The sequence below is a fragment of the Callospermophilus lateralis genome, chromosome 11, assembly GCF_048772815.1.
Source record: "Callospermophilus lateralis isolate mCalLat2 chromosome 11, mCalLat2.hap1, whole genome shotgun sequence".
Classification (NCBI taxonomy): domain Eukaryota; kingdom Metazoa; phylum Chordata; class Mammalia; order Rodentia; family Sciuridae; genus Callospermophilus; species Callospermophilus lateralis.
This window is the reverse complement of record NC_135315.1, coordinates 36,443,786-36,451,879: the sequence shown is the minus strand read 5'-3', so window position 1 is coordinate 36,451,879 and position 8,094 is coordinate 36,443,786. Positions and strand designations below refer to the sequence as shown.

Here is an 8,094-nt window from a genome sequence, read left to right as displayed (position 1 = left end):
AGATAGAAAATGAAATCAGTAATGAAAACCTACCTTAAATCCTATTAAATTGTTTCATGCCAAACAGTTGTGAGGTATTCCCTCCAAAGGCACAGATAAACACCCTGTTCAGTGCTGAATTCAGGTAGATAAGAATACAATGCAGACAGCCAAGGAGTCTGAGCTCCTGGCCCACAGCTGGAGGCAGTCCTTTGATATTCCATACTTACAGGTATGGAATACTGGCCTCCATTGGTTCCTCGGTCCCCTGGGATGAAGTGATTGCGAGAAAGTTCATGGGTGGGGTTGAAAAGGGTTAAGGACATGGCCAAGCACAGCACCAAGCACTCTATGTGGAAAGATGACAAGACCCCTTTTACGAACTGAGATGATCCAAAAAACATCTCAAGTTCCAGGAAGAGGAAGGGAATATAGGCATCAGCCCTAGCCTAGAACCCCATATTGGAACCCCATATCTGGATCACATTATCGCAGGAACAACAAGTGTCTACATTTAGCAGATTTTAGAACTAGAACTTTCATTGGTGTAATAATCTTCAGAAGGTCATAGAAGTCTGTGGGGATTTTTCCTAATCAAACCCTATTTGAACCAAGACATGTAAAAAAATGACCCTGGCAACTGAGAATCCCTAGAAAATTCAGCAGGTTTTTGTTTTGGTTTTGGTTTCTTTGTGGTGCTGAGGTTTGAACCCAGAGCCTTTGCTAAGCAGCACCCCTGCCTCAACCTGTAGCCTCATAGCAGCAGCTTTCTAAACCAATCAATTAACTAAAAGAGAGGAAAGGGTATCCACTCTGTCCAGACATGGGGGGTCCTGTGTCTATCTGTACACACTGAGTCCAGGCTAACAGATGGATAGATGTTCCAGGACCCGCTGTCATGTTCTAGGGTGAGCACTGGGGGAGTCAGACTTCCTTCAAACATCCATGGATAGGAAATGAAATCAGTAATGAAAAACCTACTTTAAATAATATTAAATTGTTTCATGCCAAACAGTCGTGGGGTATTCCCTCCAAAGACACAGATAAATACCCTGTTCACTGCTGAATTCAGATAGATAAGAATACAATGCAGACAGTCAAGGAGTCTGAGCTCCTGGCCCACAGTTGGGGGCAGTCCTTTGATACTCTTTTTGAAGCCAGAATGCCTTGATTAGAATCAACAACCCTACCACTTAACCTCTCTGGTCCCTGTGTACAATTGGGATGGTAATACTAGTACCTACTTCATAAAGTCCCTTGAAGTGGGCTGGGGTCTTAGAACAATGGTAGAGAACTTGCCTAGCATGTATGAGGCACTGGGTTCAATTCTTAGCACCACATATAAATAAATAAAAACAAACATCCATTGACAACTAAAAAAATTTTTTTTAAAAGACCATTGAGGAGTTAAAAAGTGAATACATGTTAAATACTTAGAACTCTGGCTGTACCATGAGTACCACGTGTTAGTGAGGACTCTCTCATCCCAGAGCACCCTTTCATGGAGTCTTCTGGGCTTGGGCAATATTTCCAAATAACCTCATCACCAGTTTGATGCTTTGGTAAAGAAAACTGCCAATAATTGGTAAAATGCTTTTGTTTGTTTCTATGGCAAACAAAGCTGAGTCAGAGAGGCCCAAGGATAGGGGAGTGGCTTGACTGGGGTGAGGCCTTGTCTTAGGGAAAGAAGAAGACACAGCATGAGGAGTAGAGGGCCATAGAGCATACCCTGAAGCTGGGGCTAAAACTGGCTTCCTGCTCCTACAAAGGTTGGTTTAGAATATGGGGAGCCAGGAAGGTTAAGTTCTGGAAAAGGCAGAAGCTAATTTTTGCCCAAGGATGAACAGGGACCTTGGGTCCCCTTTGAATTAGGAATGAATTCAAACAAATGCCCATCAATAACTACTCTGGAAAAAATGGCAATTGTCAGAAATGGATGGTGCAATGGAATAAGACATGTATTTATACTTCTTACCCATCACATAGGCTGAATACTTATGAGAAATTGCAATGAGCTGAACCAAGTGCCTATAAGATTCCGCCTTCCCTCCCTCCCTTCCTCTCTCCTGCTCCCTTCCCCTCCCTCCTTCCCTCTTGGGTGCAGAGGTCATTGTGGCTAGGCAAATACTGGATTGCCTGCTGAGATTTACAACATGACTCTTTTATAAATGAATCTCGGGTGTGCAGGACTTTGCACACACTGGGATGAACTTTCTTTTTCCTGGGTGTATGTATATAGAAGAAACACTTTCTAATGGAGACCAAGCAAAGCAAACATGGAGCAAGCAATATCAAAGGCAGGAATCATCAAAGCAAGTTTCATGTGGCCTTATGTGTACATTTATGTCAACAGATCACACAACACAAATACGAGGTATTTCCTTTGCACCTATTTTATTTTCTCATCATATATATACTGTTGTAATCCCAAAAGGAAGATTTCTTTCCTGGAATCTATTGTCTTGACATCCTTAATAAACTGATAGATTGTTAATCCAAATAAATTATGAAAGGGATAAATAGATAAAGCTGTTTTTTCAGGGTTTTGTTTTGTTTTGTCTTGGTACTAGGGATTGAACCCAGGGCAATGTAACACTGAGCTACATCCCCAGACCTAGGTAATAGAGGTGATAAGAATATTTGAAGATAGCAGGATTTCCTGATGGCTTAAACATGAAGAAAGAGAGGAAGGTTAATTTTCATTGCTGTGACCAAAACACTCAACAAGAACAACTTAGTGGCAATAAGGTAAGTTTTCATTACTCCCCTCTCTTTGGTTCACAGTTTCACAGGTTTAGTTCATAGTCGGCCAAGTCCATTGCTCTGGGCCCACCCAAGATGAGGCAGAGCATCATGGTGGAAGGGTATGGCTGAAGGAAGCTGCTCACCTTGTGGCAGTCAGAAAGCAGAAAAAGGGGAGGGGTCCAAAGGGAAGATAAACCATTCCAAGGCCCCCCCGTGATCCAGCTCCTCTGACCCCACCCTGCTGGCCCAGAGTAACCACCCAGCCCAGTAGTCCATTCAAACTGGGATGGACTGATTGGGTTCCAGCCCCCATAGTCTAATCATTTTACCTCTGAACATTCCTGCATTAACAGGACATTTGAGGAATATCTCATATCCCAAGTCATAACAAGAGGCATCAAAACTAATTTCAGTATTGGTTTGGGCTCTAAACAAAGTAGGAAATAGAAAGTAGGGAATGAAAAACTGTTAACTGAGCATGGGCTCTAGCTTGGTTATTCTCTAGAGTGGCACCTTAGGGAATGCCCTGCAGCATGTCATGCCGTGATGACTGATTACTGAATCTATACTAAGATGTCAGGTTCTCCAGTAACATGACATTCACTCAACAAATGCTTACTGAAGCTATGTGCTACTTCATCTTCTAAGCATGGGAAGAAATACAGCTTTTGAAAGGTGACTTCTTCATGGAGCTTACATTCTACTGGGAAGGAGTCAGCAATAACTGAATAGCATATACTAAATTTGTACTAAATATACAAAGGTGTTGACTGCTAATACATACAAGGGGGGAAAAAAGCAGAGAAAGAGGAGAGAGGAGGTGGGGGTGCACTGGTAGTTGAGGACTTATTTCCCCTGCTGCCACCTCCGCTAAGAGACTCCATTAGGGACTGGGGTTGTGACTCAGCAGTGGAGCGCTTGCCTAGCACTGGTGAGGCCCTGGGTCTCGTCCTCAGCACCACATAAAAATAAATAAATAAAGATATTGTGTCCAACTACAACTAAAAAATAAATATTAAAAAAAAAGAGAGACTCCATTATTTCCCTTTAGTTGCTATAATAAATGACCAAATGAGTGCCGTGGTGCACACCTGTTAATACCAGTGCCTCAGAAGGTTGAGGCCAGAGGATTGCAAATTCAAGGCCAACCTCAGAAACTTAGTGAGGCCTAAGGATTTAGTAAGACCCTGTCACAAAATAAAACATAAAAAGGAGTGGAGAGGACTCAGTGGTTAAGTAGCCCTGGATTCAATCCCTGGTACCAAAAACAAATCAAATGACCAAATGACCAAAAATTTGGTGGCTTACAACAATATATGTGTTCTCTCCCAGTTCTGGAAGCCACAAATCCAAAATCATCATTGCTGGGCCCAAATCAGGTTGTCAGTTGGATTATACTTCCTCCCAAGGCTCAAAAGGAGAATATTTTTAGTAGCTGTCAGCATTCCTTGGCCTTTGGCCACATAATTCCAATCTCTGCCTGTGTGGTCATTTTGCTTTCTCTTCTGTGTCAAACCTTTCTCTTCCTCCCTTTTATAAGAATACATGAGATTGTATTTAGTTCTCGCCTGTGTTCTGTGGAATTCTCTTCCTTAAACACCTCTGCAAAGACCCTTTTTCCTTTTAAGGTAACGTTTGCAGGTTCAAGGGAGTAGGACCTGATACTTCTAGGGGGTCATTGCCCAGCCTAGTACAGAGACTTTACAGCCAACGCAGAAATTCAAACCCAGAAAGACAAGGTGATCATTTATTTTTTTACAGCCCTTTCCATTCTAATTCATCATTATTTTTATAAAATAGCTTGTCTTGTCCAGGAAACATAGCTAGTAACAAGAAAGATACTTGTTCCTTAATCTTTATAAAAAATCTTAACAGGAGCCATGATTTGGGACAACCCGAATCAATAGGTAAATGATAAACTTAAACATGTTGCTCATGTTTGTATCGCGGTGACAAAACAACAGGCTGCCACCGTAATTAGGGTTAACCATTCATCTACTCATTTGTCCATTTAGTAAATATTTACTGCTGCCATAAAGAGTTGTGGTTAAGAGCTCAGCTAAGGAGTCATTCGAATCTGAGTTCAAATCCTGACTCTACCACCTACAAGCCACATGATAGTTGACTTTTTTTTTTTTTTTTTTTTTTGGTACCAGGGATTAAACTCAGGGCACTTAACCACTGAGCCACTTCCCCAGCCCTTTTTGTGTTTTATTTAGAGACAGGGTCTCACAAAGTTGCTTAGGGCCTTGCTAAATTGCTGAGACTGACTCTGAATTTGTGATCCTCCTGCTTCAACCTCTTGAGTTGCTGGGATTACAGGTGTGCACCACCACACCCAGGTGGAAGCCTTTTTAACATCTCTGAAAATGGGGTTGGCTAGGGATTAAATGAGAAAAAAATGCATAAAGTCCTTTGCCTTGTACATGAGAAAGTGCCAGGTAAATGTGATCTAGCCCTACGAGGAGGACAACATGATATAGCAAGATGGGCTCCCTCCTTTGGTCATCAAATGTCTCCCTCTTCTAGAATGTAAGTTCTGTTAGAGCAGGGACACAGCATTTTATTCGCTGGTCTGTCCCCATCTGGCACTTGGCACATATGAAGCACCCAATAATTGTTTTTCTTAATGAATATATGTATGCACGTTATGGACTTCACCAGTTTATGTTTGGACAATGACCCAAGTACACACCTATCCCCACCACTACCCCCACCGTTCTCTGAGCACCTCTGAGATTCAAAGAAACGAGTGAGTCATTGGTGCTACTTTTATAGATGGGGATGAAGAGAAAGCAGAGAAAAAAAAAAAGACTGTTCAGGGTGGAACTTTATAGCTCATGAGGACTCTGGCAAGTTAGACCTGCAGCTTGTTTAATGCTTTCCTACAAGTGAAAGTTAAAAGAATTGAAAGAGCTAAATGAGAAACAGGCCTCTTCTCTAATTCATTTCAGCTTCTAAGTTGACACCCAAAAAAAGGGGGAAAAATTAAAAACCACTTCCATCTATCCATAGGTCCAATCTCTATACCCCATTTGCAAATATGCCTACCATTCATCAGATTTCAGATTACAAACTTTAAGGCAGAGAACCTCTGTTATGCCTTATTTACCAGCTTAACTAGATCTTCAAACTTCGGTCTGCAGTATATTCCCCATTCACTTTCAATAAGCAAAGCACCTAGTGTGGAAGGGGAAAGTTTTTCTTATTCAAAAGTACCTGTTTTATACACCAACTTTGGGCCAGGAGCTGTGGTAGTAGCTGGAGATTCTAAAGTGCCCTGAAGAGGATCCCAGCCCAGCTGGGGAGACAAACAAATTAGCAAGTGATTTCAATACAATATGTATGTGTTAGAAAGTATAGTGGTAGAACAACGGAGGGAATTCTGCTTGGGTGGAAATCAGAGAAGCTTCCTTGGTAGATACATGAATGCTGTGGTGAAAAAGGAGTGACAGTTAACCAGGCAGATTAGGGGTTAGGGGTGGGTGGAGGAGGCATTCCAGATTAAAGAACCACAAATTCAAAATGACTGTCTAAATCAAAGAGTTCCTGGAATTGCTTTTGTCCAATTTTTTCTTCTGTCCTCACTGATTTTATCCACCAGGTCTGCATGCCTGGGACCCTGTCTGAACTTTCCTTGCCCTGGCCCTATAAATCAGTATCTGACACAGTGAAAAATATTCTTCAGGCTGTAGGGTCCCCAGGTCAAGGTGATGGGTCACTAGCCAACCAGTACCTGGACAGAGTGAACCAGGGACTGAGAATCAAATCTGTGGGCCCCACATCTCCCATGAGCAGAGGTAGGCCATGGGGTAAGGCACGTGATATTTACGTTCAGAAACTGCAAAGCCACTAGCTTGCAAAGTGTCTGCAGGTGGAGGGTAATTTTCCTGTTACTCAAGGACTTCTGCCCAGGCTCTGATTGGCTTGGGGTGAATTGCTTTATGACCCAGAGCCAGGCAGTGATAGATAGGAGATGTGGTTTGGTAGGCAGAAGTTTAGAAGGCAGGAAATTGCTTCACTGGGCACAACCATTCATAAGAAACACCTCTGGGAAAAGGAGACCCAGGCTCCTGGCAGCTCTGCCCTGGCTATTTGTTTACATCAGCAACAACCCGTGTTCCTGGTTACACAATGTAGCAGCGTCACTTTGAGTGGGGGATCTTTGCCCCTTGGAAGAATAAACACATTCCTCACTTGCAGTGGAATTAGCTGGCCTCACAGACTTTCCAGTGACTCTCCTCGAGATCTTAATGTCATAGAAAGGTGACTCTAAACACGACTAGCTGAACAATCCCACTCACTCCAAATGCAGCTGACTTTTCCTTTATGGCAGTAAAGGCTTAGATGAAGATACTCTAAAGATGAATGGTGGCAAAGAGCTGCAAACCTTTGTCAGGCAATTGCCAAAGCCGTGCCAGGTTTCTCAGGAACAATCCAGTCCCAGTTCTGGGGTCATTGGTCAGTTTTGGCAGAGGAGGGTGCGGGGTGTGGTTTGTTTGAATATGTTTCAAAGCCGGTGTTTCCATTGTCCCACCAGCTGTGCACGTCCTTAGCTGTGTTCTAGAGTCCAGAGATCTTGCTGCCTAGAGCCATCCAATCTGTGTGCACCATCGGGAGAAGAGATAAAGGGCAGCGGTTAGAGTCTCCAGATCCATGGGGGTCTGTCTAGCAAGTCATTGGCGGCTGCCTGCCCAGCACTGTTGAGAAGAATCAAGAGTCACACCCTGGCCAGGTGTGGTGGCCCACACTTGTAATCCCAGCAACTCCTGAGGCTGAGGAAAGAGGATCGCAAGTTCAAGCCCAGCCACAGCAATTTAGTGAGGACCCCAGCAACTCAGTGAAACCCTGTCTCTAATAAAACATTTTTTAAAAAGGGCTAGGGATACTCTGGTTTCTCTTAAGATTGTATAACTCTTTTGCCTTTTACCGTGGGGAAACAATTTCTGTGGGGAACAATTCTGAGACTTAGCCCAAATTTTTGAGGCCTTGCATTTGCAGGGCTGATAAAGGTGTGCAAAGATTAAAAAATAAAATAAAAAAGTGCTGGGGAGGCAGGCGCAGTGGTGAATACCTGTAATCCCAGCAGCTCAGGAGGCTGAGACAGGAGGATTATAAATTCAAAGCCAGCCTCAGCAAAAACAAGGCACTAAGCAACTCAGTGAGACCCCGTCTCTCAATAAAACACAAAAAAATAGAGCAGGGAATGTGGCTCAGTGGGCAAGTGCCCCTGAGTTCAATCCCCAATACATTAAAAAAAAGGGGTGGGGGAATGGGGCTGGGGATGTGGCTCAGTACCCTTGGGTTCAATCTCTGGTAGCAAAAAAAAAAAAAAAGTCACGCCCTGGGCCCACTCCCTCCAGTCTCATT

The 8,094-nt window shown here is 43.2% G+C and overlaps 1 non-coding gene across 1 annotated transcript; it reads left to right on the top strand.

The window, feature by feature from the left end:
* Positions 1–7,609: 7,609 nt before the first annotated feature.
* LOC143411150 (U5 spliceosomal RNA) lies at positions 7,610–7,729 on the top strand. Its single transcript, XR_013092842.1, has one exon. It is a non-coding gene; the product is annotated as a U5 spliceosomal RNA (small nuclear RNA).
* Positions 7,730–8,094: the final 365 nt, after the last annotated feature.